The sequence below is a fragment of the Numida meleagris genome, chromosome 2 (genome assembly GCF_002078875.1).
Source record: "Numida meleagris isolate 19003 breed g44 Domestic line chromosome 2, NumMel1.0, whole genome shotgun sequence".
Lineage (NCBI taxonomy): Eukaryota > Metazoa > Chordata > Aves > Galliformes > Numididae > Numida > Numida meleagris.
In genome coordinates this window covers 90,681,315-90,709,237 of record NC_034410.1, presented here as the reverse complement: position 1 = coordinate 90,709,237, position 27,923 = coordinate 90,681,315, and the positions used below count along the sequence as shown (strand labels likewise).

At 37.4% G+C, this 27,923-nt stretch overlaps 1 long non-coding RNA gene across 1 annotated transcript; it reads right to left on the bottom strand.

Annotated features, from left to right (window-relative positions):
• On the bottom strand, positions 472-27,923 carry LOC110395203. The gene is made up of 6 exons (XR_002436256.1): positions 27,738-27,923; positions 16,148-16,228; positions 13,466-13,603; positions 8,816-8,994; positions 8,221-8,368; positions 472-579 (listed from the first exon to the last, which is right to left on the bottom strand). It is a non-coding gene; the product is annotated as an uncharacterized LOC110395203 (long non-coding RNA).

Genomic DNA, 27,923 nt, shown 5'->3' with positions numbered 1-27,923 from the left:
TAGTTGATTGCATCCACTGTCTCCATATCTCCTTTCCTTTCCAACTCTCACAGAGTTCAGCTCCCCGGTCACATGTTGAGGACTTTGTGTGGAACAGCTGTACCAAAAGTCATGCTAATGAGAAGTACAACATTAGAGAGCACAAAAACAGATGATGTTTTTTGTTAAAGAATCTGCATTTTCAGTATTATCTGCATTCAGTTGTACATATTGGACCCATTTTGTTATTGTCATAAGGTCTTCAACATGGGCATTCATGCAGTCCTGTAAACAGATGAGAAGAAAGAATTGAGAGCTTCCTACAATTCTTCCACTCAGCTTTTAATGCTTTGCTAATTCTTTGTAAACATTACTCTTATACAAATGTAAGGTGAAAGAATGGTTGTGTGTATACATAAAAAAGCATTTTGTGCTACATTAAAAGTACATTTTTACTCAAGTCATAAGTTATCTGCCTTGTACCTACTCATACTCCAGGGGGGTCCTTCTCTTGTTCCTTCTTTCTACAATAATCATCTGTTAAAATCACCTTGGCTCTTATTTTAGGATACAAGCACCAACAAGGGAAGTAAATGAGGCCTAGAGAAAAAGACACAGCAACATGTCACCACTAATCTCATCTGCAGGGAAGACTTGGTGGACTACTGTTGCTTTGCTCTTACCACAAGAAATGTAGGAAATGTACATTTATACAGACATTGCATACTGAGATATGTTCACAGGTGGGATACAAACCTCAGCTGTTGTTTCTATTGATACCCCAGAGTCCTTATTCATTAAGTACAAGTAAAAGCCATTACTTCACCCTTTCTTCTCTCCTCTCTATCGTTTCTTGGAGAGAGGAGGAAGGGGAGGCCCGTATCACCACTACAGTAGATTTCAGTTGTCAAAGGGGTATTGGGCAACCAGACAGGCAGGTTTTTAGGATACTTATTAATTCTGTACCTGAACTCTCTCAGTACGAGGTAGGAAAATACAATCTGACCTCTCTTTACTAAGTGACTGAAGTCAGAAAACTAAAAATTTCACTACTCACAGACATAAAGACAGAAAAGAGAGCCTCAGAGCCCCACAAATTCAGCAAAGTTTCTAGGGCATGTCAGGGATAACATCTTAGAAGTATACTATGTGTTATGTAATATGCATTTTCCTCAGGTACTTTACAAACGCTGGATCTAACAGAGGATAAACCAAGGGTTTTTTGGTCCAAGTGACCAGTGTTGAAAGTGAGGCAGGTCACCTTGACTATCTCAAGGCATTTATGGTAAAACAGTGGCTGTGCAGTTTCGAAGGTAAGAGAAGAAAAGGAAGCGAACAAATACCCTTTGAAATTCAGTGAATTTATATACCCAAGAGAATACAATCAGTCCATAGAGGTCAGCTTTCTGCTAACCACTGCAAAGTGCAAAAGGCTTAGAGATCAAATCCTCTTTGTATGCTGAGATGCAGAAGGTACAAGGAGATATTTAATAATTATTGAAGAAATAAGGCTTAAAATAAGAGCATATCAAAATTCAACTATTTCAAAGTGCAGTTGCTGGCCAAAGAAGGCAGGTTTGAACCACACATAAGAAACATAGCAAATCATGGCAGGAGGTAAAGTGAGCACTTACTGGAGCGTGTGACAAGTATATTATTGCTGTTCGTAAATAGTTCTGTAGCCTCAGCACTATAGTAGGCAGTTTACGGACAGACTGAATAACAAAACTGCTGTGAAGAGCCTCCACTCTAAACTGACGTTTATACAAAAAAAAAAAAAAAAAGGGCAAGGAAGTGGAATAAGAAGGAGGTGAGAGGATATACATTTGCATGTAGCACCACTTCAAGAAACAGAAGAAGCCTACATAAGAGTTCACTGCTGCTGAAACTAATGTCCTTCTCCAACACTTTCCCATCTCTACCCCCTTGCCTGCCATCCTTCAGCCCAAACACACCTCTTGCATCACATGCCCCTGTCCCTCAGAACATGACTGAGTTTGGAAGGGTAACCTGGTTCAGCCCAGGTCCAATTCAATCCATGAGTAAATTTGACTTACTGTAACATCTCCAAACTACTAAAAAGACCCTAGTCCATTTGATACTGTCTTAACAAGGTAGAGCAAGTCCCAAAAGGGACCAGTGAAGGCTAGCTCTAGCATAATGGCATGACCCCACAGCTGGGAGGGAAGAATCAGGAGCAAGATTTCTTTCTGAGGGCAGCCATTACTTTAACTCATGGAATTTTGTCTTATAGAATATTACTACATTAATCTTAGATATGATTTTTCCTCAGTAAACTAACTGAGTAGGTACAAGGAGGTAGTCCATTGCATTTTTTTCTTGAAAGTGTGCTTTCAGGAGTATTTTTATTCTGCTTTGTCACAGGAACATTTGTCTGGCAGGGGAAACATCTCAGCTGCATTTACTGCCAAGTGGACTGCAAATGAGAGATTAAAGATGCATGTAACTTATCTCCCTAAATCTCATAGGTATTTTTGGAAACCCTGTTGTAGGATTCTTGGATATTTTCCTTGAGTACACATTTTTACATTTAACCTCACACTTTGAGTGACCTCAGCAGAATCGCTTCAAGGAATTTAGCCTGGTGTTGAGTTTCTGACGTAGTCAAACCATAAAGGATTTCACTGGGAGCCAAGCCAGAGCAAGTGCTCTGACATTTCTTACTGCATGATTTCACAGTCTTCTGTAAGAGTTTCTTTCCTAATCATTATTTTACTTCTACAGATGTGCAAGTGTTTAATGGCTTGGTTTGTTGGTTTTTTTTTTTGCTTTTTTTTTTTTTTAAACCAATTCCCACTACACTCTTCCCTTTCTCATAACCAAAACATATTTTAAAGAAAGTGGAATTTCAGGCAAATAAATTTCATTCTGTCTTACTTCTGCTGGTGTGTTTATTTTACCCCTCCTTTGAAGTGCAACCCAATCTCAGACAAGGAATAGTTTTTACCCTTCTGCAAACAGGTGGCCAGCAGAGAGATTTTGCAGCATTAGCGCTCAACTCATTTAGACTTAAACCAAGACAGAGTGATCCCTGGGAGGGGACTCAACCTCTGTGACCTCCCACTGCACCATACTCTGCTGCTAATCACTCCTCCGTCAGTCCATGAAAAGCGATTTTATATAATCTTCATGAGGCAAAAGGAATTAAGAGTATTCTGCCTATGACTCTACTGCTTTCATCTACTGCTCTCTGCATCTGCCTTGATATACATATATATTTGTATTTGCATGTGAACAGAAAAAACAACTCAGGAAATAGGCAATGGTACTAGCTACAGAAGCATAAGCAAATAATATTAAAATAAGCCAAGACATCCAATAAAGTATAACAGGAATGCCAAATTTTCATTGATTATATTAATGTTTTATTCAGCATTTCACATATATTAACCCATAAAATCACAATAGCTCAAAATAAAAATGAGAGCAGTGACTTAGATGGATGTTGCACTGACCTCTAACTCCCATTTTGTTAGGTCCTAATTATGAATCAAGCATGGTAGTTTCTGGAGGCTCTAGCTGCAGTTGTTGATGACATATGGGCTCCTTCTCTCAAAATTATCACCGGTCTCTTGAACAATATACAAGAATACATCAATGTCTTAGTTGCCTCCCGCACCTAGAGCTCTTTGCCACCTGCGTTTGTGGTCAGTGCAACAACTGCAGGATCTAAATTACAGCAGCTGGACACATAACCTCAGCTGCATCTGCCAGAAAGGTGGTAGTTCTTAGCTGAGTTTGTCTTAAACTACCAATGCAAGGCTTCTCCGACTGCAGTAAAATTGATTGTAGCTCTTGGTGGCATGACTTGCTAGTGCATGACTGCTGATAGCCACATCTGGTAGGTAACTGCATATCTTCAGTTTAAAATAACAATGGATTCCATAGAAGATTTTAATGGTAACATACATTACAAGCAGCTGTATTCAAGGATACATTCTCTTTTGAAATCTAACATGGGGAATGCTTCTTTGCCATCAGAGCTGAAGTGTTTTACAGGATCATCCCTTTCTCAAAAGCTTCATATGTTTCCTGTGCCCATTACCCTTAAGCAGAGCTGAGCAGTCCTGTACAGCCATAGGGCTGGAGCTGGAGCTGCCTGAGACATGCTGGAAAGGAACTGAGGGAGCAGTGGATATTAGGTGTAGCTTCTAAAGGAAAAAGCAAGTGACTGAGAAAGAAGTGAGAAATGATTAATATGAATAAGCATAAATCAGTAAGGAAGAACAACAGCCTCTCAGAGGATGCTGTTTGGTTTTGTTTTTGTGTTGTTGTTGTTGTTGTCATTTTTTATTGTGAATGCTCTAGCTTCACTGCGATAAATCATGAATGGCAAGCAAGAATGGTTCCATCTTAGATGTTGGCAACTGGTTAAACTCAGGAATCCAGTGCAACGTTATGGTGAAGAAAGCAAGCTCACCCTCAGGCTAAGTATAGTATTCATAGTCCAACCACCTCCTTTCAGAAGGGAAGAAAACAGGTGTCTGACTTGAGTTAGAGTCTGACAGTCAGTTACATTTAAATGTTTACAAGAAAAGCACTGTGCAGTTCAAGCTGGAAAGGAAATAGGGAAATTATCACACAGCTTGGACTGGCAACAGTGGTGAGTGCAGGTAGACTTCCACTTTAGCATTCCATAAACCCAACAGAAAAAGGTGAGGAAAAGAGAGCCTCACACCTTTCCGGAAAGACACAGCTAGAAAAGAGGATCACCTCTCAGGAGAAAGCAATAAAAAAAACATTTGTAATATATGCTGGTAATTGAAGAGCTACTGCTTAATCCTGTTCATAAGTTTAATAGCTTCTAAGGGAATTTAAATAAGTTAGGGAGGTTTAACATTCCTTTGAGAGATGAGTCCATGTATAACCTTGTATTTCATAATTAAAAATCTCTTTGATCTGTAAGACCCAGAAAATTGATTATAGCAAATTACTATCTGAACAACCAACCATTTGATACTGTGAGTAATGCAGGAGAATTTCAAGACCAGCTTTAGTATGTCTGGAATATCTACAAAGGATGTGGGGCAATGGAGGTCTTAGTTGCACAAAAGAGAAGCATGTACTCTTTAGCAAGAGGAATAACACCATCCGCTTCCCCTCCCTCCTCTTTAGCACTATTCACAACAAAATGTTCATATCTTAGTAATAATAAGAAGGATGTAATAACAATAATAAAAGAACTCTTTACCCCTGAACTAGGTTGAATGTCAGTAATAATAATAAAGCCAGAAAATTCAGACTCAAAATCCACAAAATGAGTTGGAGAAAAAATAGATTAAATGGCTGAGATAAACTTCATTGGGGTTAAGAAATATGAACTGGGTCAAAGGAAGGGCATTGCAAATAAAATAACAGCTTGACCTAAAATAAATTGTCACAAGATATTTTTACTTCCTTAACAAATTGCATTAATTTATTTGGATTAAATATTGGACATATCAATATACTATCTATTTAAACTAAAGAAAATACAAATGAATACAAATCAAATGTATGTTAATACTTAAAAACCAGAAACATTCTATTGCCTTAAATCTCTACCTCATCATCCCTCTTCCAAAAATCAATCCCTTTACCCAGAAAACAGCATCTGAAATTAGCAAGCAGGAAGTTCTCCATTAAATTCATAAAATAAAAGACCAGTAAAAGTAAATAAAACTGGAGAATTCAGAAAGGGGTGTTTCAAAGGCAACAGCAATATGAAGTTATTTTAAAGCAAGAACATTTCAGAAGAAAGCTTTAATTCCTACACCTCTGAACATTCTGAACTCTGACAAGACAAGGGTTGTTCTTTACATTCAAACTGTAATCCCACAGACAACACCATATTCTCTGTCTTTTTCCTGTAATTGAGACATTCCAAACCAAAGAGCTATACCACAATTTGTTCCACATGGGAAAATGATCAAATAAAATAGTTTTATTCAGCATTCTTTTCATCCCATTTTCCTATGGAGCTGGGTTGGTCAAATCAAGATTTTGTGCAAAAAATGTTCATAGATAGTCTTGACAGGATGTGAAGTACAATACATGAGAATCACACCTTTATTAGCTTTAATTTTTTTTTTATTTGTAGATGTTTGAAAGTAATTTTCCTCTACAAAGAAAGTCCTGAAATATGAGCTATTTGATCCTAGACCTAGGTCCTAAAGAGAAAACTTGATAGAACACTTTGTAGATGACATTAGACTACTGGTTGCTGGAATATACCTTACATTTTGCCAGCAGTTGAATGTTGACTAGCTTTCAATTGTAATAGATTACAACTGAAAAGAGTAAGTTACTTCCATCAAAATTCAACTGAATTACCCCCCCCTTTTTTTTTTAGCATGAAGGATATAATGAAGTTTCTTTTCTTTTTTCATTTAAATGTCATGCATTTCTGTATCTGCTTCAAATAAGTCCAGTAGCATTTCAAATTCACCATTTTCAATACATATTTCAAAATACGTACTCCAAAATATGTACTTAAATGTAGATAATACAAATCATTCTATTTAATCCCATTCACTGGACCAAAAGCATATTTGCTTGCCAATGTAACTATGAAAGGTAACATTGTTAGGAAACATTTGCTCATCTTCAGAAACAGTACTAAGATGAAAACTCGCCTGATTTTTCTTCAAGAGGATTTTATACTTGGATAACTATGTTCAATTGGCTCTCAAAGGAAAATTATCTTCTTGCATTAAAGACATATGACTATTTCACTAAGCAGTTCAGCATGCAAATAGTTACATAATCTCTACAGCAGCTACTACTTAATGAGCGACAAATCTCCTTCCATACGTTTTGTTTTGGTGTTCATTCCAAAAATAATGACAATAAATATTTCAGTTTTCTACTATTCTTTCTCCCTTCTTCAGCCAATTTTGTATTTTCTTTTCCTCTGCTGAGATGCAACTCTGTAAACTAAATACATTCCATAAAATAATAATACATGCAAAAATAAATATCATTTTCTAAAGGCAGTATTGCTTTTCACTAATTAAAGTTCTTCAACAGGTGAATATACCTTTCACGTTTGTCCAAAATCCTGGGATGTCATGACTTGATGTTAAAACACAATCACAAGACAACTACTTCAACCAAAACTACCGCACACCATCCACTACCTCGTACCCTGTCCAGCTAGAATGTAAACCCTAAAGCCAATACTGCATTCTAGCAAGGATACAAATATGTATTGTAGATAATTTTGATCGAGTCTGATAAAGTTTATCCTATATTCACTAATGAGAAGAATCTTCTGTATATTTGCCTAGAACTTTCCAGCACGGGGCAGAGACTTCAAGGTCAAACTTTTACCATAGCCCCGCATTTTCTTTTTAGTATCTGTTGCAGTAATTTGTTTGCTGCATACACAACACACAGCCTCATAAATAAGGAGAGCATTAAGCAAAAGCCAGATAAGAGGTGATTGCTGAGAGCTGTGAACTAATGATAATGCTTTTTTTCTGTTTTTCAGTGATGTACTCAGCAGCGTACCTGCAGTAACTAAAGTACCAGATAATCCCCATATCTTCTTGTAGAATCCCAATGATACCAATTATTGTCAGAGGACTACATTTTTAGTCTTACAAATAGCATCCACTAGCTTCAATTTTTCCCTCTTAAGAATACTGAAAATAGCAGCAGCTCTTTTACACTTTTGTTGACATTGCAAATCTATGTCTGCCCATATTATATCTATGTGATAGCTCTTCTAATTGGATCTATTTGTGGGAGGAGGATGGATCAGTAATAAAGAGAGACACAGAAGTGTATTTTCAGATATGAGCTAGGAAAAATATTGAAGCAGAATTTCCAGCAGTATGACAGGAGTTCTGCATTTCATTTCCATGAATTTGAAAACTAGAAAACTTTTCCTTTCAAACTTGTTTTTAAAATAGAATAACACTCAACCAGATACTGCAATTTTCCCATTTTTAGGAAGTCTCAAAATATCTATTCAGAACACTTAAGTCTCTCAAAATGTATACATCGTATGCAGAGAATAACAAGGATTCTGAGAAACAGCCCTTGATGGGCATCAGAGAGTGACGCAGGTGGTCAGAGGCTGAACTCTTCATAGCTTACAGATAATTTACATTAAGGTAAATTACCATGACAATGAAATGTAGTAACCTTTCCATAAATAAAGTTTCTACAGTTCCTTATTACATCAGATGCTGTATATGAAGACAAATATCCAACTGTAAGGCAAGTATTTAATACCTCATCATATTTTAATGGAGTAATATCACGGCCTTTTCTTCACATATGGATCCAGTGGAGATGCATGTGTTGGTAAATAACCACAGGAAATTTTCAGGCGTCGACTTGATAACCATACCACTCATGGATCTGGACCTCTACCAGTCACCTAATAAAGGTAGAATACAGTTTACTGCATAGTATTAGTACAGAAAGATGCTGATATTAGAGACTGGGAAAAAGGAAGGAGAGGGTAGAGAGTAAAGACAAGAGAGGGCAAGAGAAAATGAAAGAGGAAAATATAAAAATGGGGGAGAAAGGAGAAGTGAAGAGAAAAAGAGGGATTAGAAAGAGAAAGAGGGAGGAAAAAATGGGGGGAGAGAAATTTATAGAGTGGGGCAAGAGAGCGAGCATCAGAATTCAGCTTGTTATGGCTTATTACTTTATCACAGATACATCAAAATGTTCAGGCTAGGAAAAAAGAAAAAAACACCTTTTAATATTGCTTTGCAAATAGAACTTCATAGTTCAGCAATTACAGCTCTACATTGGGATATGGAAGATCAAGATCCTATTTACTGCTCAGCCTGAGGGAGAAAGGAATCAAAGCTCATACCTTTACACTGTCCAAAAGATGTCTTGACCATTGGCTAAGGGGAATGAGCTCCATCTCTTGCTGTGGAAGAGAGTCTGTTTTGTATAAGCTACAAGTTGAGTGGCAGCAGGAACAGTGCCTGAGTGCCCCAGCTTCCATAGAAGTGCCTTAGTGGGATATTTTTTGACCATTTTAAACACCTGAAAGATTATATAGCACAAATTTTCACTATGAAACCTCACCATTTTTGATCTATCATTTGAAAACAACCAGACTTTACAACTTGTAGCACTGGAGAACGAATTTAAGACAAAATCTCCCCACTTTTCCCACCAAAGTGCATAAATTAAAAACTTTAAGTGTGTACAGACAAGGTTGTTTTCAACTTACTATATAGTATTTCTGAACTATATTTTTCAGTGCATTTTGGGGAGGCTGGGAGCCAGGGCACCAGTACCTAGAAAGGTTAGCCACAAGTTATTAACAAGTGGCTATTTTTGGTTCAGGTGTTTCCAGCACAGGTTTTGTAAGGTCAGCATAAGCACAGAGCTATTGTTTAGTTGATGATAGTATTTCCATGAGTGTCATTCAGTTCTCCTGAGTGACTTATCACAGATCCAGAGGGATATGTTAAAATTCTTGCCTCACTGCCTTTAGTTCTGCTTCATACTAAATTGATCCCGCTCTGTGGCATTCTTGCCAGTAGCACTTTTTCTTACAACAAACATCTCTGAACTTAAGACATAAAGTCTCTGGTTGCTGCTGCAGTGCTCCCCGAATTTCTATTTCAGATAAGGAACTTCTGAATCAGCAGGATGTTTTGTATGAAACTACTGGCATCAAGTTTCAGGGAAATATCTGTATCCCCTTTCACAGAGTTATTTTTGTTGCTTTAATTCTTGCAGCTTGAACTGCAAGATAAGGCTTGCCTAACATTTATATTATTCTCTGGAAACTCCAGAGAATTTTATTATTTTTTACTGCAAGAACTTCCTTTTTTTTTTTTCAACTTTTTTTTTTTTAAATGTCATCAAGTATAGCTGTCAGCTTCCTCTTGTCCCTCTATTCCCACCCCAGTGAAACTGTGCATATCGGTCTTTTCAAGACAGGCAGACACCTACATTTTGTATCTAACATGGACTGTCAAATCTCTATGATGTTTACAAGAGGGCACATTTTGAGAATGACACTGCCTGCCTTAAAGCAAAGCAGTACAGATGCACACCCTGTATCTCTGACAAATAGAAGAGTAGCAAGAAACAGCACTGTCTCTGCTGGATACAGAGGCTGCCCACAGAGGGACAAGGAGAACAGTGGTGTGGCAGTTCTTCCCAAAGTTGCTTTCCATGCTACCTCCTGTAGACCTCCAGAAATGGTCCAGAGGAGGTTCAGAAAACAATATATCCTATAGTGTTAAACCTTATAAAAAGCTCTAAGGATGACATATGCTTAAGAAATAGTAGGTCTTAATTTCATTCCTTTTGGCACAGGCCTCTCTCATTTAAATCTGCCAGGAGACAGCTCCAGGAGGACAGCTACTGGGGCTCTGACCTCACCCCATCAGTGAGATGGGAAGCAAGCTGGCATGAGAAAGAGGCTCCCAAAGATACGGGAGGTGCAGGAAGATTTATCCTTGTAGAACTGATCTGTGTCTTTTATGTTGCAATTAATTAGAGAAAAACATATTTAGCAAATGAAGATATCCCTTTCTTTTGATTCTGAGAGAATCAAAATAGCATTATAACAGAAAAGCTGCTCCACTCTTAATTGTTCCATCAGAATGAGCTTGCCGCAAACACTCCGTAATTGAATTACTTGAATGAATAAATATAGCAGTATAAATCCAGATACTTTCCCTTATTAAAGAATTCTGATTATCTTTATTTTCTTTAATGTGAATTCTGGACAGAAAAAAAGAAATAGAATATGCAAATTAATTACTTGTTTTCCCTTTTAGAAATTACCTATTAATAATATAAATGTTTCAAAATGCAATTATAACATATTGTGTTAGAATAATAATTACAGTAAAATTCAAACTATACGGAAACGATTAGAAACTCTTCCTTTAGCTTTAATTTATTCAAATATCATTGTAAAAAAAACAGCTCCTTTCTTTTTCTCATGCAGCATTGCTTTTTAGAAATTAGTTTCATTAGCAAGACAAATACCTGTGGCAGCACCACAGAAAATACATACTTGAAAGAAAAGAGCAAAAAACTGTTTAAAAAGAAGATTTATGTAGGGCTAAACATGGTAGGTCTTTTGGCATACAGAATTGCAGTAAAAGCAAAAGAAATGTTTGATTTTGCTATTTTTATGATACAAAAGAAAACTTTGGGAGTAGAGAGCAAAGTACCATACAAATAACTGAAAATTCTGCTTGAAATGCTTCACCTGTTCATTCTGTATGGATGTTCACACCTTATGTGTAAAATGACAATGCTCAGTGCTTTATGTATCTTACCAAGGGTGTTGCATATTTATTCTTCCCATCAAAAATCACTTATGCGATTTGTTTACTGAAGGACTTCACTACATGAACAAGCAGTGACATTTATAGTTTCAATTATTTCGAGTCACATTGCTTTACTATACATGATATCTTGTTTCTTCCCAAGCACTAATCACAACACTAATCCCCTAGTTAAAGTTATTGTATTAGAGAATTTATGTTGCAACTAAATGGAACCTGCCAAATTAACATTCAACAGATATTTTATCAAAAAGATTGTTTACAAATTTAGAATTTCTCTACATAGATGTTTTTATTTTTATGAAACATTGAAAGTGTTTTGCATGAATTATTATACACATTGGTACAGTATTTAATACTACACACGCACATTGCAGTACTCAAGAGAACAGAACACATATTACCTGCCATTACACTATTCAACATTTGATATATCCCTTATCTTGCATTATAAAGTGGTATGGTTAAGATTAAGAAGGTATGATATTTGATGGTATTAGTGAGTTCTATGTTCAAGAAAGAATTTACGGTGAAGCTAATTATAACTCATTTAGGTTTGCACACATGTAAATTTAAAAAGCCTAAAATATTAGTAAACAAATTAGTCAAATAAAGTGCTTCCTAGAAGAGTCAATGGAAAGATGCATGTTTCTGAAAACTGCCAAAGGATGGTCCACTCCAGTTACATGTTTACATGGCTCACTGATCGTAGAGGGCTGACCAGCTGAAATACTCCTCACTAGAAGACAGAGATAATGGTAAGTTCCCACACACCCAGGTACAAAGTGAAAGCAGGTAAATTCCCTCCCAGTACCAGTATGTCGGACTAGATAATCTCCAGAGATCCTTTCCAACCCCTGTGATTCTGTGATAAATGAGAAAAAAGTCGAACATGATGCAGAGAACCAACTGAAACTAAAAGGATTTCCATTCTGTCTCCACCATCACCTCACAAAACATTGTCTTACCAATTACTCTTATTCTTCTCCTGTCTATTCTACATATTTGTCAAAGCTCTGGTTGGCATCTGGCTAAAGCACTAGTATCTAAGGATCCTACTTAAAATGCTACTGAATCCATTGATCCCACTGTTAAAAAACGCCTACTGAAAATATCTTCCTATTAATTAATTGCATATCTTACTGCCCTGTTCTTTACAATTCAGGGTAAAAGCAGTCAGCATAAGTGAATAGCAGCTATTGTCACATCATTTTTTAAGTTACTTCCCTTTTTGTATATTATAGAGTGATAAAAAGAAAGGGATCTTCTCCCACCATTCCCACTGCAAAAGGAGAAATATAAAACTTGAGAAAGACGACACTGAGTTTTGAGACCTAAAAGGATGTTGATAGTTTCTTTTAAATCAGCCTATGGAAACACCCAGCCCTTCTGGAGAGTTCCAGCCACTGTCATAAAACTGATCTCTAGACTTCTATTCAGGGAACAGCAATAACTAAGAAAGTCTGAGAAAAAGCCCCAGGATTCTACAGTTCTCCAATGTCTTACTCTTTTTCCTGTAACTCCAGAAGATTATTGACGGAAATTGTGTCAGCTGACAATGGTATAAGAAATGTCTTTTCTCTTTTTAGGTTTTTTTTTCCATTGTTAATCTCTTACTTTCTTCTGGTTGCAGCTTTTCACAGAACTAGCTCCTTCCAAGATCAGCAGTGGGCTGAAAAATAAGGGGCCATTTTACTTTAATTCTGTGCTGACTTTCTTTAGGGAGCAGAGGAAGAGTTGAGCAGTTTACTTTAATCAAATGAATTACCTTCCTACTCCAATATTATCAGTTACTTCCCTTATGACCAAGGCAGTGCCATTGTTGATGTTACTGGTAATAGTTCTAAGTAGATCTTGAAAGCGTTTCTAAACTAAATTTAGGACTAATGCTTGAAGTCCAGATTTTATTCCAGCAAAATTTGTAAGCCACTTCTATATCAATCAAATTAGATCTTTGACTGTATTTTTCCTCTGCTGCATCAGATGGGCATCAGATTCTTCTTTAAAAATAAACCTCAAGAAGAAACATAGCATATGAAGGAACTGAGGCCTTTACCACCCCATGTAGAAACGCCTGCTCCTCTCTGCCAGAAATAGTCACCACCACTGCACTTCTAACAGAACTGGGATAAACCATGTTAACTCTGTGGATTTTCTTGCTGCAGCCATCTCATCTGTGCTCCTAACAAACTCACCTGTTGAAGGACTGATGATTTCCCTCTTGCACTGTCCACAGATGTTTTGAAGACCTCAAGTAACCCGCAAGGATGTAGGATCACCTGCTGATGAGCTGTGTACCTTGGCTATGTACTCTTCTGACGATCTGCTATGAACTTGGCAGAAAAACAAACATTCTGGCATGTTTTGGTATTGCTGCTGCCCTGACAAACAATATTTATGAGAAGTGCACGCATGGGGAACTCATCACAGGAAAAGTAGACATATTCCTGAGATCCATGAAATTAAAAAGAATAGGGCAGGCCTGGGCTAAGAGCAATGATTACTGCGAGAAAAGTTGAAATTTAAGCTCATACTGAAAAAAAGCACATTTAATTTGGCAAACTTACTTTCAAGAGAGAGGTAAACCAACAGATTAGTATGCAGAAATGGAATTTTAAAATCATTCTAGTTTGGTCTTGTCACATAAACATGTCTTTTTAATCTGATCTAATAAAAAATTCCCACTTCATCTTTACACAATTCAGGCCAACATATATTTTTCTACTAATTTTTTCTTATTAATAGATTTCAAATTAAGCATTTATCTTATTTTCTGATTTGTCAGATCACATCCAAGCTTTTTTTTTTTAAACACAAATTTAAGATGACTTCTGAGAACAGCTCTGCCTTCAATACAAAATCTGAAGAGGTGCTACACTTTCAGACAAATAATTGTTATAGTTAGTTACTATAGTTGGTTAGAAACCAATGTGACAGGCATCAAATTATGATGTTGAGGCAAACCACATCTCCTGACCAATGCAACCTCAGTTGCAATAACCTCTGATCAACGTTATAGCTGACTTGTACTACAAGTCACTGTACTTAAAATACAAAATGCTGTCTTTTCCCCAAGAAGCTAATGTCTGGGAAGTAGAAATTCTTGGCTGGGTGCATCTAGAGACATAAAAGTTGCTGAGTTAAAAATATCTATCTTCATTTGAGCTCTACAACCTCAGCAATTCTAAAACAAGTGAGGACCCTTTCATGTCTCTTGTATAGCTTTCAACTACCATCAGTGTTAGGTCAAGTTTTTTAAAACTTCCCAGAGGAACAGAACTAAAATGAAGACAAGATTGATAGCCAAGTTTCAAATGTATGTATTTTATTCTATATTATACCACTAAATAAATAGCATAATTTTTGTTTGTTTTTACTGAAATTTGATTTTTTTTTTAAATTATTATTAGAAAGGTACTTATCAGAGCATCCTTTTCCTGGGGGACTCAGGCTTCAAAAGCTAATGTTTTAAAAATCATTTTGATACCACTACCCAAATTTAATTTAGTATATTACCCGTTGTCCTGCATGGTCCTCAATTACACAAACCAAAAACTATACTTAATCTCAACGCCCTAGCAGCCTCATCCCATAGATCTTATTTTTCTAAATAGAATACACTATGTTTTGCCAATAAATATAACACCAAAGTGACTGCATTCCTGGCATCATTCCCCCCACCCCAGCACACAAGATTTGAATCCCTCATATCAGGATTTACATTTCCCATCTTCATTTCTCCTATCTAAAATATAATATGGCAAAAACAGCAGGCTTAGCTGACTTTTAGCTTTTATCATTCAGCCAGTACAAAGGATTACAAATACTCTTGCATGAAAAATAAAAAAATTGAAGAGAACACTTTGAATCCTATTCCTGTGATCTGTTCCAGCCCCTGCAAGGAATATACCTCTCATGGTTATCACTGTGGGCAGCAAAGAAAATAGGTTTTATGTATTTCTCCTTATCATTGGCTTCTGTAATTGTGATGTAGCATTTGGTTAGTCATCTGACTCAGAAGATGAGAAAACAAGTTTCCCTTTCTTCTAAATAAAGAATAATATTTCTAATTGATCCATAAATCATAACACAACCATGTCCCCTAGTGCCACAACCACATCTCAGATACCTCCAGGGATGGGGACTCTACCACTTCCCTGAGTGGTCCGTTCCTATGTCTTACACACTATCCATGAAGAAATTCTTCCTAATATTTAACCTAAACCTCCCATGGTGCAAGTTGAAATCACTTCATCACTCATCACCCGAGAAAAGAGATCAACACTCTCCTTGCTGTAGCTTCCTCTCAGGTAGCTGTGGAGAATTTATGCCTTCTGAAGTGGAAAGTTCTCAGGAAGGAAAGCCACATACCAACTGTTGATGGAAGTGACCCACAGCCTTTGAAACCTTTATTGCTATAAAGTCTAATGACTATTCCTTTACTCTGCCAAGTGGTTTATATAATAAATACCTGTGATTATTTGATAACTCTATGGCTTCTAACTGCATATAAAAATGCATACATGCATCCATATTTAACTATCTTTCCAAACAGTATCACAATCTGATTTTCTATTCAAATAATGGATTTTTTTTTTTTTTTTACATGACTGCTTACTGTAAGCTATAAAGCAAGTTAAATTCTAGTAAAAAAAGGATTGGAAATGTCTAGTAACTTCCATCAGTTTTAATCTTGACTTAACCTTTCTTATCTGCTTGTGATTACAAACCTTTCGGTTTGGCCTCCTACTTGATTCCTTAAATTACTCAGGTCAAAAAGCAGACTTCTATCAGGTAGGTTACTCTGCCTTTATCTCTCTCTCTTTTTTTTCTTTAACCTTGAAAATCCAAAGACTTCAAAAGAATACAAAACTCACAAATTTATTTGTGAAGGAAAAATCCCAGGTTCACTGAAAAGAGATGTGGTTTGCTGCTCTCCAATGAAGGGATGGCAAAGGCTGCAAGGAGATAAACAAACAAACAAAAAAACAGTCCAGTTAAATTTTATTCCAGGCTTGTATGTACTATAAATACCACATTACAAATCTTTCACAGATAATCAGTCACATTTTGTTTTCTCTAATGCATACCCCAAAAATATTTTTTTTCATACATGTTGAGCAGTTCCTAACAAGAACAAGCACTAATACTCTTTGAAGCATCAGAAAACACTTTGGTTCCCTGCAGGAATTTTGTCTCACTCTGTCATCACAACCCTGAAGTGGAATAATGGGAGTAAGGTACCAACGCTGCATGAAACCTAAACATCACTTGCATCAGCTGTCTCTTTCACTTGGGCTAAGAAGCAAATAAGACTTTCTGAGCACCAGCTGGAGACTAATTTATAACTATCAACATTTTGCTCTTGATGCACAATTGGTTGGTATTTGTTGAAATGAAACTATTAAAATATTACAGCACACCTATGCCTTAAATTCACAACTCCCAAAGAGCATGTTATTATGTTCAGACATAAGAAATCATTAACACACTAACAAGACAGCAAGAATACCAAAGGGAAAATAAAATTTGACTTAGTTATTGGCTTCATAAAGTACACAAAGGAGTGCAGAAAGAATGGCTGTTCTTGTCAGCATGCTTATGTGGCATCATTTGTTACTCTTTTCAAATTCTTTCACGTTACATTTCTTATTAAGTCATTAGCTTAAATTAGAAAACAATGTACACCCTGGATTTACAACTTTACATATCTAATGATATAAGAAAGATACTGAATCAGCTCTGCCTGGGGTGGAATTGACTTTCTTCAAGGCAGACCACATGGCTCTGTACTTCGCACTTGCGGCTATAGCAGAGTCAGAAATGCACCTATGTTTTGGCAATTGCTAAACAGCTGGCACAGCCTTGAGACTTTCTCTTCAGACACTCCCCTCCACCAAAAACCAGTAGGTTGGGCATAGGCAAGAATTTGGAAGGAGATACAGCCAGGAAGGCTGTCCCAGAGTGACCACAGGGATATTCTACATCATAGAATTGGTTGGGTTGGAAGGGACCTTAAAGATCATACAGCTTCATGCTCCATTAACTCTGAAAGCCCAGGAAAAGGAGAATGAAAGGAGAATACTCATGGTTATGGCTTTCCCAAACAACTGTTACACATACCAAGGCCCTGCTTCCCTGAAAGTATTTTATATTCACTACCTGTAATGGGCAGGCATATAAATCCTTATTTTGTTTTGTTAGCACTTACAAATTTTTTCCTTATTAAACTCTATCTCAAGCCACAGATCTCACCTGGCTTCTCTTTTCTCCCCGAGCCATGGGAGAAGAGAGTGAGTGAGAGGCAGGGTGGGTATTTAGTCACTGGATGGAGTCAAATCACAACTGTGGCATCCAACATGGAGTTTGAGAAATTCAAGATAACTACAGTAATAGTGAGAGAAAAGGGGGAAGACAAACTGGACCTTGCCAGGGAGTAGAATAACTGCAGGAAATCTTTTTTTGTTGTAAAGTGGTAAATGGATGAGGTTTACTGTGTACGTATATTGCTCATAGTTCTTGGTGTCGTGACTATATTACTTTGATTTTGAAGCAAATGAAGGAAAAGTATGTGATACATATATTTTAATGAGAGTTCATAAATATGGGCAGTTGGAGTTGTTCTGATTTGCATTTGGCAAAACTATTTTAATTGTCAATAAATCAGTTGTCCCCAAGACAAGTCTAATTTGCCCCTGACAGTAACTGGAAAGTGATCTCCCTGTCTTTATCTTAACCTGTAAGCTTTTCCATTATATTTTCTCCCACTGTCCTGTTGAGAAGGCAAAGTGAGAGAGCGGCTGTGTTGGGGCTTGGCAGCAAGCCAACATCAACTCACAACAGCCATTTTAGATACAAACTTCTTAATCTCAAATTTGTGCTGTGACTTCCATTTGTACCTTGTAGGCATACATCTCTAAGTACAGCTATGGTAAATCTAACTGCAAGAAAATCATTGCCATTCCACAGTTATTTCTCATTCACAACTGTAACAATAATTCAATTCTGAAATGAACATAGAATCATAGAATCACCAAGGTTGGAAAAGACCTCCAAGATCATCCAGTCCAACCATCCACTTACCACCAATATTTCCTCACCAAACCATGTCCCTTAGTACAACATCTAAACATTTCTTGAACATTTCCAGGGACGGTGACTCCAGCACTCCCCTGGAAAGCCTATTCCAGCATCTGACCACTCTTTCAGAGAATGAATTTTTGCTAATATCCAACCTGAACCTCTCCAGGAGCAACCTGAGGCCATGACCTCTCATACTATCTCTAGTTACATGGGAGAAAAAGCCAACCCCCAGCTCATCACAACCACCTTTCAGGTAGTTATAGAGAGCAATAAGGTCTCCCCTGAGCCTCTTCTCCAGAATGAATAATCCCAGTTCCTCAGCTGCTCCTCAGAAAGACTTGTGCTCCAGAACCTTCACAGCTTCATTGCCCTTCTCTGGACACGTTCCAGGGCTTCAGTGTCTTTCTTGTAATGAAGGGCCCGTAACTGAACACAGTACTCCAGGTGTGGCCACACCGGAGCTGAATACAGAGGGACCATCACCTTCCAGCTCCCTGCTGATACAAGCCAGGATGCCATTGGCCTTCTTGGCCACCTGGGCATACTGCTGCCTCATGTTCAGCCAAGAGTCAACCAACACCCCCCAGGTTCATTTCTTCCACACAGTCTTCCAGCCGTTCTGCCCCAAGCCTATAGCGCTGCCTAGGGTTGTTGTGGCCAAAGGGCAGGACCCAACACTTAGTCTTGAACTTCATCCCACTGGCCTCAGCCCAGTGATCCAGCCTGTCTAGATTCCTTTGAAACATACTTTTAAAGGTCTAAATTTCATCAGTAAAGCTTATGCCCTGCAAATACCAATACTGAATTTCAATATCTTTGACTTCATCAATAGAAAGCAATACATTTTCAGTAATCCAAGCAATTCTAATGGACAAAATCCATGCTCTTAATGTCTGTCATTCAGGCATCATAATTGTAAAATCAATTTTCACCAGCACCACCAATGCAATGTAATGAATATTGTTGCAGAAAGACATCATGAGACAAAAAGGAAGTTAGGCCATGATTAGGTGAGGAAAACTTCGAGATTTACAGCTACTGACGCCTAAATTTAAATTACAGGAATATTAATGTATCCAAAGTACATTTTGCCACTCTACTTTATATTTAACCAAATATTTCTAACACAGGAGAAATATAAGGACAATGATTTTAATATTACTATTTTATTTCTAGCTTGTTCATGTCATGGTGCTAAAGTATATATTGTAATACATGTAGCATATATCATAAATAATAGCTTATAATATAAACAAAAAAGTAAGGAAGTGGTATCACTGCCTGCATGACACAAGACAGATCATTAACTCATTCTACAAGATTTGTTTAGCACTTGAACTAAAGTTCCAGAGAAATGTGACAAGCTGACACAGTTAAAATATGAAGCATATGCAAAACTTCACAATGTGTTTTGGGTTGTGTTATGTGAAGAAAATGTCACTGAAAAATGTCACACAAATGCACTTCTCAGATCGTACCATCATATATATTTAACTTCTATTCAAATAGAATCATAGAATCAGGTAGGTTGGAAAAGACCTACAAGATCACCCAGTCCAACCATCCACCTACCACCAATAACCCCACTAAACCATGTCTCTCAACGCTATATCTAAATGTTTCTTGAACACCTCCAGGGTCAGTGACTCAACCACCTCCCTGGGCAGCCCGTTCCAGCACCTGACCACTCTTTCAGAAAAGTAGTATTTCCTAATGTCCAGCCTAAATCTCCCCTGGCGCAACTTGAAGCCATTCCCCCTCGTCCTGTCACTAGTTACAAGAGAGAAGAGGCTGACCCCCAGCTCACTACAACCTCCCTTTGGGTGGTTATAGAGAGCGATAAGGTCTCCCCCGAGCCTCCTCTTCTCCAGACTGAACAATCCCAGCTCCCTCAGCCGCTCCTCATAAGGTCTGTGCTCCAGACCCCTCACCAGCTTCGTCGCCCTCCTCTGAACATGCTCCAGGGTCTCAATGTCTTTCTTGCAGAGAGGGGCCCAAAACTGGACACAGTACTCGAGGTGGGGCCTCACCAGGGCTGAGTACAGAGGGAGAATGACTTCCCTACTCCTACTGGCAACACTGTTCCTGATACCAGCCAGGATGCCATTGGCCTTCTTGGCCACCTGGGCACACGGCTGGCTCATGCTCAGCCGAGCGTCGACCAACACCCCCAGGTCTGTTTCCTCTACACAGTCTTCCAGCCACTCTGCCCCAAGCCTGTAGCGTTGCCTAGGGTTGTTGCAGCCAAAGTGCAGGACCTGGCACTTGGTCTTGTTGAACCTCATCCCGTTGGCTTCAGCCCAGAGATCCAGCCTGTCCAGATCTCTCTGTAGGGCCTCTCTACCCCCAGGCAGATCGACACTTCCTGCCAGCTTGGTGTTGTCTGCAAACTTACTGAGGGTGCTCTCAATGCCCTCATCCAGGTCATCAATAAAGACATTGCAGAGGACAGGCCCCAGCACCGACCCCTGGGGAACACCACTCGTGACCGGTCGCCAGGAGGATTTAACTCCATTCACCACCACTCTCTGGGCCCGGCCCTCCAGCTAGCTCCTTGCCCAGCAAAGAGTACCCAGCAAATATATTGGTACTGAGGTAAAATTAGGGTAAGACTAAGTTGCTTTGAAACATAACCTGTCCCTTACATTGAGAAGGGCCTCAAAAGACAGGTGAGGAATATACATTGCATATTAACTGATTTATTTAAGAAGGTGAAAAAAAACTTTATGACATTACCATTGCAAATTTCCTTCAGAGAGCAAATGAATCTTGCAAATATGTATTTGTGTAAATGAATTAACTGAGGGTTAGAATGGAATTTTGCATACCAATAGTCTTGCCCTAGAGATAATCCCAAACCTTGTAACTGCTTAAAGTACTGTGTTTGGTTTTAATAGAAAACAGCTGCTTTTACTCCCTTTAATGGCTGACAGCTCAAAAAAGGTTCTTTCTTATCTCCCAAAATATCTAAACAGTAACAGTATATGGGAGCTCCTTTTATATATCTCCTAGGTGACAGTTAATATGAATTCTATTAGATAATATCCTTGATGCCAGTCAATTTAGAAAAGAAGAAAAAACATTTCTGTATCTAAAAAAAGTTAAACTAAAGTCTCCACAAAAATTAGTACCTAGCTTCTTCACATTACTTCAAATCATTGTGAAATTAAAATTTTAACAAAGCCAGAAACAATATTAGATATTTAGATTAATATTTGGGGTGTATTTCAAAAGCTAATACTAATTCAGATCAGCAACATATACATTGTCCATAAATGCAACCTAACAATAAAACATGGCTGCCTTAAAACTGCCTGATAATATTGCCTAGAAAATTACCAGCCAGAAGGCATCTTCTTTACTGAAGCCAGATCTGGTGGTTTATGACTATGCTATGCTGAGGCTCTTCCTTTTAAGACCTCTTCCAAGATCTTTTCCTCCTTTAAATAATGAGAGTGCTTCTGCATGCCTCAATTTACAGCATATTGCTCTGAAGTGATCAAAATACAGAATACATCTTTTTCTCTCTTTCAGTCTCAGCTTAAAAATGGTAATCACAAACTTTCAAAAAAAAAATAATCCTTCATTTCATCCCAGTTACTGTTGAGTTACACACTGTATTGTACATGCATCTACTTTATATGTTTAAATATGTCATTAAAAGACAGCTATTCTCTGCCTTCTCAATTCAAGATTAATCATTAAAATACACTATGTATTCTTGAGCAAAAAGACAAATCTAGAAAATAGGTCTCTTTTGATATTCAGTTTTGATATTCAGATTCTGAAAATCAAAACAGTTACTGTAACCCCACCACATTTTTTCTACTCATTGTCTCTCTAATGTTGAAGAAAAAATGCAATGCTTTACCAAGTGGGACATCAGGACTACATCTACACTCACACATAGTATATTTATCTGTCTTTTTACTTGCTTAAAATTGCAGGAACTACAAAAATGAAAGCTTTCATCTTTGATTGCAAAGACCCGTTTTGTAGTCTCTCTCCTTGCAAGACCTTTTTTTTTTATTTATTATTTACCACTGAGAAATGATTCCACACAGATGTTGGTATAACTGCTAGTAATTTTGATTTCAAAAAAGTATGTTTCCAAGTAAAGCAGAAATCTATGCATTATTATTAACTGTAAATTTGTTTTCAGATATCTGTAGCAATTTTCACTAAATTTGTTCCTGGCACATACACATTCTTGCCCCTCCTCCAAAACTCAACTCAAAACATTACAAGAGATAAGAAAATTAGATCCATTTCAGAATGAAACATAACATTTTTTTTTTTAGTACCAGCCATTTTTGTCTCAGTCCTACATGCACAGCTTCTCATGGAACAAGAATAGAAACGTAGTAGATGAGGGCTGAATCAAAGATATAGATCTATAAGATTTTCCTTCAAGTTTTATAAAATCTTATGTCGTTGTTAATCCAAAGCACTTAAAGCATAAGTAACTGAAAAAAAGCTTTTGTTTCTTTTGTTTTAATATAGTTATTTTTGTTCCCTCTGATTCCTTCCCTCTGAGCCCTAGATTACATCCTGGTCAAGTTTCTCTCACAAGGAAAAACTACAAACCATTTTAAATCACAGGACTAAGCTTTAGGGTGAGTGCGCTGACTCACTCTCTCCTCAAGGTGAAGTGGGACCCATTTAAAACTATATAAGAAATGAAAAACCGCACTTGATCATGCCTGTCTTTAATGCATCATCTTAGTTTCTGAGTCAGAACATCCAGGTACCTGGGAGCACCAACTGGCATGACCCTTTGTGCCCAAACACCCGGTTGTAACTTTCCAAAAAAAGCATGAATATTTAAATACGTGCTTGAGTTTCTACATAAAAATAAGCTCTAATATCAGATTTCAAATTTTAACACCTCTAAATCCTCATCTCTAGAAATGATAGCAGACGCAAAGCGTTCTTTTTTACGCTGATAATCAAATAAGAAATTTCAGATTAAGACTGTACATTATAAATTCTGTTGCTGCTTTATGTCTTTTACCTAGGGATGACAGCTGAGACTTCAGAGACTGAGAGTGTAGAAGCACCAGAATTCTAAACGAAAACTCGAGGCAGCTTGCTTGAAATCTGAGCGTGCTGACTTATTGGGTAGCTAAAATGTATTGGAATTGAAGCTTACACAAAAATTCCAAAAAAGAAGAATGTGTAAGGAAAACGTATTTTCCTTTCATAGCAGATGAAATTATAGCATTCCATTAAAAGCAGGGTTTTTTTTTCAGTCAATGAAATTCTGTTAAAGGTTTATTGGCAGCTGCAAGGAATCAGGATACTAAAACATGCTATAGCCATATGAGGTCTTAAGCTTGATCCAGAGGGTTACTTTAAATGCATGCTGGAACTGGAAAACAAGGTTTTCCACTATTTTTAGCATGCATTTGAGATAACCCTTTTTGTTCCAATTACTGAATATTTTTATTCTTCTTATGGTAATGCAAAATGCCCCATCATATTGTTAGCATTAATGAACATAGAAATATTTCCATCTTCAAGCCCAGAACCTGACAAAAATACTAATATATAATAAATTTAGACTGTTTCTGCCACTAGTATATATTATACTACAAAATGGCCATTTCTGCCACATTCTCTAGCCATCACACTGAAAATATTTGCATCAAGAGCACTGTGACAAATTAGGAAATATACTTTCCCCCTTCCCTGCTATAGCAGTAGGGTGAAAGCTATATTGCTACTTATTTTTTTCTGGAACAGGCTCTTTTCCTGTCAACCTAGTATAAAGTTCAGCAAAAATAAAATGTAACTACACATTCAAAGGAATAAAAAGCGAAGGACAGATTTGTTTTGTATCACTTAATACATGATGTGAATAACTGAGTCTTGTTTTCTTCACTTCAATTTCCATGCATAGATGCTATTGTTCAGAATGAAAACACTGCCCCCACTCAAACTGCTTACAGCTGTCATTAGACACCATAAAACTAAAATCACATGCCTGAAAGTCTATTTTGAAATTAGCAAGTTTCTGAAGAGTATGTATTAATTATGCAACTTACCTTGACAAGACTAGAGGTTGTAACTTTCTCCATTAAGAACAGTTAACATTTTTCTACTGGTCTAAATTTTGCTATAATTTTTTCATTAATGAGCAACAATATGTAACACTGAGCACCAGAACTATGTCACAAAATGTCACTGAAGAGAAATGAAAAAAACTGTAACATCTTATTTTAGTTGCTATAAAAAGAAAAAGCAATTCTGAATGCTTCAGAAATGAGCAATTATTAACTTGCGAATAAATGATTTAGAAAGTTTGTTATAGATACTTTTTGATAAAGTGCATTTACACCTAGCTAATCAGAAAACTATTGCTTTAAGCTGTCCCAGGATGCTGATTATCGTCAGCACATGAATACTAAAGAGCTAGCAAGTTTTGCTCTTAGCTGGAGATTTGTACATCAGTCAAGAAAAGCTTTTTAATAAAGCCGTCCTATCTGACTCAGAATGGCTCCCAAAGCTAACCAAAATGATGGCTTTACCTTTGTTACAACAGGAAACTACAACAACAAATACAGACTATTACAGTCTGACATCTTAACGCAGCCATAGCCCCAGGGCACAAAGTCTCCTGTTGCTGGCACTGAATGACTTTCTAGGCTAGCACAGTGCTGGCCAGCTGGGCAAGGGCACTTCCCACAGAGCCAGGCAGGAAGGATGGAGCTGCTACCACCACTCAGATCCCAGACAGTGGCACAGCAGGGATTTGGCAGGAGTGGCCACTGCTACAGGCTCCTACGTTGCACCCCCCTTGGCAGGAGCAAACTACCTGCCTATGCCAGACAGAGTAGGCAGTGATGATCACTGGCAGTGGCAAGAGTGTCTGAAGAGAAAAGCAAGGGGAGCAGTAGTAAAGTGGCACTAACCTTCCTGTAGCAAGGAAAGTTACAACACAAGGCAGTAAAATCAAGTATGCTGCATGGAGGAAGGCAAGTCCATATTTTCCCACAACTTCAAGAAAAACAACAGCGGAAAACAAACTTTTAGAAGCTTGCACATAAAGATTCATTAACCATGAAATTTGCTCATCATAACTCATTTCTGAGGGTTCATATTTCTGCAGTATAAAAAAAGGAAATGATCAATTTTTTCCATCAGTTTGTGAAAGAGATCATTGGATTGACTCACCTTTCTACATGTAAATGACCATTATTAATCCCACATCATCTCTGTACAATCCCATCAACTAACACAGAGCAGAAGCAGAACATAACCACTAAAACAAAGTACTGAACAATTTCACTTGAACGGAGAAAGAAGCCTAAGAATGGGAGCAAATCCTGCTAGTCTTTCACCTATCACCATTTTGCTTGTCCTGGCATCTCAGCCCTGAGCCATCACTAGGTCTGACAGACTATCAAATTGTACTAAATATGAATTATTATCCTTAGATAACATAATCTTTGTCTACAAAGACTATTCATTTTCCACTGGTCATTGAATGATACCTAAGATTTACTTCAGTCTCAGTATGGATTTAATAATATAAGATAAAGAGAGCAGACACTACAATTGCCACATACAGACTTTAAATTCACTCACAGATGAGTCTTTAAAGTAAGCGAAGCTAACAGCATAAACGCTTTTCAAATACATATATAAGTTTATGTTCAAATACACAGCAATATTTCTGAATGTGCTGTACATTTTTTTTGTGATAATTGTTGTTTTTTTCAAAATGTCAACCTGTATGATTTCCAAGTTACATGATAAGAATACTAATTACTGAAATACCTGCATCCATGATAACTAAACCCTCACAAGGTTAAGTTCAATGTAATAACCAGTTTCATTCCTATGAACTCTCCGTGCATAGGCTGTACCCTACAGCCATGACACTGTGTCATCCTATGGCAAGATTAAGGTAAAAATGCATTCTGTAACAAATTGTTCCCTGCTGTAAGACATTTCAGTTTCACCAAGGATGAACTCAGATCACATTCTTATAAATTGGACACTCCAGTATTTATGGAACTTTTACAAATCCTCCTGTGTATTATTTCTTGACAGAATTATTTTATATATAATGTTAGTTTAATCTACAATGTACAGTAGCTTCTTAGCTTCCCAAAACACAATTACTTTTAAAGTACCTGTAGTGAAAATGTCATAGCAAAGATATCCTGAGTGGATTTAATAAACTGAGAATAGGTATAAGTCTCCATTTAAGTAGGTCTTGTCTTTGGTTGCTAGTATCCCTAGTAATCACACAAAAAAAGATTACTAAAATTACTTCATTAGTTGTTAAACCAATTAGCCCTACTTTTCCCTGAAGTCTAACATTTATTCCCATTCCCTTTCATTTTGCCTTGTGTTGCTCAACTTTCTTGACCTCTGAACAAAGATGCTGGGAGTTCTTCCTATTGCATTTGAATGTTTCATGGCCTTGAAGGTCATTATCCGTGTTTTAATCTGTCTCTAAAAATGCTGGGAGGTTGTATTTGCTTCAGGGATACAGAAGTACCTAAACTTTTGCATGTTTCACATTAAATTTAACAATAGCAGAAGAGAAACAGTGTTTTATGTGTTTGTATTTCACCCCAAATAATCATTCCAGTATGTTGGAATTGGAAGGAGCAAGTAGGTAATTCCACAAAATCAAATTAAAATAGCCCACAATACATTTAGTATTTTGAGGCTAGAGGCACACAAACTGGAACATGTTCACAGATCTCAGATTATTTTTTCCTATACAGAATATTAAAATTACAGAACAAGAATTTTAAAAAAGGTCTAAAATGATACTATCAAAAGGATACATATGGTTGGGTTGCTATTTTTTTTTTCTTTTGCCTTAAGATCTAATCACAGAATCATAGAATTAGCAAGGTTGGAAAAGACCTACGAGATCATCCAGTCCAACCATCCACCTACCACCAATATAACCCCACCAAAACATGTCTCTCAACACAATGTCTAAACATTCCTTGAACACCTCCAGGGACGATGACTCCACCACCTCCCTGGGCAGCCCATTCCAGCACCTGACCACTCTTTCAGAAAAGTAGTATTTCCTAACGTCCAGCCTGAATCAGTGAAACTTGAGGCCATTCCCCCTCGTCCTTTTGCTACTTACAAGTGAGAAGAGGCCAATCCCCAGCTCACTACAACCTCCCTTCAGGTAGTTACAGAGAGCAATAAGGTCACCTCTGAGCCTCCTCTTCTCCAGAGAGATAAACGCTTTATCTTCAGTAACATAATTTATTTTGAAAAATGACTAAAAGTCATGGAATAAGACTCATATTGATCTACATTCAAAAAGAGTTTTGCTGTGGGATAGTGGAGTAGAACTTCACTCATTATTGCAAAGATAAAACAATGCAGCTCCCTTCTCACCTATTAAAATAGTGAAAGCTGAACACTGTCTTTTATTCACGATCATTTCTGCCAAAGATGTCCGCAAACTGTGTCTGCCAAACCTCTCTCACTTTCTTGTACCGATCTCAAAGCAGCACACTGCAGAATATGGAGACAAGCTTCAGGTTAGCAGCAGCTGTTCAGCAGAGGAAGTTAATCCTCATA